We start from the raw sequence: 3352 nt of genomic DNA, 5'->3' as shown, positions 1-3352 counted from the left end.
TTATTCGTAATAATATGGTAAATTGTTAAATAATAATATTTTTATAAACTAAATTTATTGTATTTTCGCATAAAAAGGAAATTGATTTGTATAAACAAAATATTTAGGCACATGTATTCCCCCGAAATAATTAAAATATTCAAAAGGGGCGTAAGCACTCACCCTTAAGCGTGAGTTCAAGTTGTTCGAATTCGGATTCTTTTCTAAAACTTGTTGCGTGAACTGCAAATTCATTATTCTTGAACTTTAAAGTATTCTCGGGACCTCATAACAAATATAAACTATTGGGGGTTGTTTGGTAATTTAATTAACCAAAAATAGGACTGCTTTGGTTAAAATAATTCAACAGAGGGACTGATTTTGTAAGTTGAACAAACTATAGGGGCTGGTATGTAACTTTTTGAATATATGAGATTATTTGGGGATTAGGACGGATTTTTATCGCGAAATATGAAAGGAGGGACTGATTGGGTTACAATCTCCAAATGCAAGGTTGAATTTGATTAAATTTAATCAAAGTTTGGGTTTCTTGACTTTTGACTTGGTCAAGAACAAAAACATATTTTTAGGTTTAGTCTCGTTTCATCCGATCAAAGGACTCCAATAACGTTAATACGTGTCGCCTTCATCAGACTGAAGGGGAAATGGAGAAGGAACGGAAAAGAAAGCAGTGGTCGAACACGGCGAGAGGGGATAATACGAAGGCTTGGAGGCGTGACTTCGTCGATCGACCGTGTGACGGTTCATCTCCGGGGTTTGACGAGGCCAAGAAAGAAGATGGGGAGAAGCAGCGAGGCTGCCTTCGTCCTCGTTTGGCCTTCAGGTGCGAAAGAGGGAAGGTCCGATGGGGCAAATCAGTCAGCAAGGAGGGGAAATGTCGACCTCCGGTGAGTCACCAGACCGAAGAAGAAGTTAGATATTTTGGGTTTGCTTTCGACAGAAAATCGATGGGGGGAAAAGGATTGTTCTATCGGTGTTTGACAGGAAAAGAAGGAAAAATAAAGGGGAAGTTGGTGTTCTTTTTTGTTGCAGGTAAGCAAAAGAACAAGAGAAAAAGTGTTATTGGCTGGAAGAAGTTCAGGGGGTTTTTGGCTTTGTTTTTTTTTTGGAAAGGGAACTTCGCTAACGAGGGATTCCGGGGCTAATCCCTCGCTGCAAACATGAGGCTTTGTCTCATGCCCTGGAGTCACTGCAGGCGAACCTTCATGGGCACAAGGGCTGAGTGGTGCGAGGATTTGAACATGGGTCAATAGGTTATCCACCATATCTTCCACATGTCTTACCAAGTCACCACAAACCAAGTGTTTTTTTTTTCTTTTTTTTTTGGCTTTGTTTCGATCAGCAGCAAGGGGAAAGGGCTGCTATCCTCTTGATTTCACATGTAAACAACACTCCAGTGGTGTGTTCTTTTGTATTCAATCCTGGCCAATACTTTAACTTCAATTTGGTTGTTAATTGAAGCAATGTCAAAAACTCCCATTATGTATGTACTTGAGAAGAGAAAGAGTGTGGGAGAGTAGAAGGAAACGTGATTGGTGATTGTGTGTACCTTGGATAAGATTTAGAAGCTATAAGAAAATGATTTTGATGAGATTTTGTTGGGTTGGATTACTTGTGATACAAAGAGATTGTATGTGTACATAAAATTCATACTTTTTGCTTGTAACACAGATAATTAATGGAATCAAATTCAATAAATCACACAAAAACGACTAACAGATTGCATGTGCATCATATGAGAAATTTCAGTAAAAATTAACCTAAATCGTGTGACCATTTCAATACCAAATTACAAATCTTTACGCAAATAAGTTGAAATCATAAAAACACAAATTTCTCTTGATTTTATCAGAATATCACCATCAAAATCAAAATTTCGAAATAATGCAACACCCGAAACAATAGATTTCGATCGGAAAACATTGATAAATAAAGGAAGAAATAGAGGTGGATATGGGGAAGCAACGATTGGGACCAACGACTGATTGGAAGCAGAGAATTGTCACAATGATCGGAAGTATCAGGGAGGGAAGGCTGACTCGATCGTGATTATGTGATAGATGGGGGGAAAACGTTATCTCTTAGCATGTAACAAGGTTAATATTGTCCATTTAAATTGTATTTTAATTATAATGATTTATTATTATGAAAAGTAGTTATAAATAAAAAAAAATATCAAAATAATTGATTTGGGTATATATGATATTAAAAAACATTAGGAAGGGTAAATATCATAATTGGAGTTTAAGCCTGGTAAATACGATATTTAGCTGTTTACGAAGGACATATATAAAATTCTCTGAATCAAGAATTTGTTATATAAATTGTATAATATAGATACATATAAATTTCCACTCATATGTTTGGAATGTAACATTTATTAATTTGTTAAACTTTGTTTGTTAAATTACAAATTGACAAATATATTACGTAGGTTTATGAGATATATAAAGAATTGAAGATTTATACATATTAAATGTCCAAATTTGTCATATGTATTATTAATTAGTATTTCGAAAGTGTCGGCTTAATGTTCAGGTCGTGGTGATTCCAAAAATGTAGAAGGAATTGAATTCTGTTATACTAATCTTCTTGAAATGACGTTTAAAGATTCACGTTTAATAAATCTTAAAACGTCTGAATTTTCCACTTTTATATATATTTTTACAAAAATATTATAAGTATGAAATTAAATAATAACTTATGACGTGAGTCCAAAGATGTTTTCGGAATTTCCATTTGAGTTGTGCAAGTCCCGCAAGAGTTAGGAACAATTTTAGCGGTTTTAAGAAAATCAATATTATACTGTTTTTTGATTCTTAAAACGGCCGTATATTTTGCATATGAACACTATTCGGATGTTCTTTATATTTTCGAAAACAGGGAAACACAAACTTCAAGACTAAAATGTTTGCTTTGCTCACAACTGCTGAATACGGAATTTCAATTTTTTATACGCATTCCTAGGGGCGTAGTTTGAGCTGTTCGATTTGTTTGTCAGATTCACTACTAGAGAACAACCCTTTAATGAGGCGCAAACAATGACACGCATTAATAGAGGACCCACATTTATGCGTGCCCTAAAAAATAATGTCAGTTTCGCAAAATTTGAAGGATAGAGGACACGCATTTGTGAGTGCCCTAAAATTAGTGTGCTATAAAAAAATTACAAACACAGAAGGCGCTTTTATTTTAAGTGTGTGTCATCTACAGATGTCGCTTTATAATTTTTACTCAAACGCGCGTTTCTTATTACACTATTAATTGCTAGGGTTTTTTTGAAGAACATCCGAACACTCACCCACACATTACATGCTCTCTATAATTGATTCGTCGCCGACAACCTGAGGCT

The sequence above is a fragment of the Lactuca serriola genome, chromosome 6, assembly GCF_051521515.1.
Source record: "Lactuca serriola cultivar US96UC23 chromosome 6, Lser_US96UC23_V15, whole genome shotgun sequence".
NCBI lineage: Eukaryota > Viridiplantae > Streptophyta > Magnoliopsida > Asterales > Asteraceae > Lactuca > Lactuca serriola.
Note: the sequence above shows the minus strand (reverse complement) of the source record.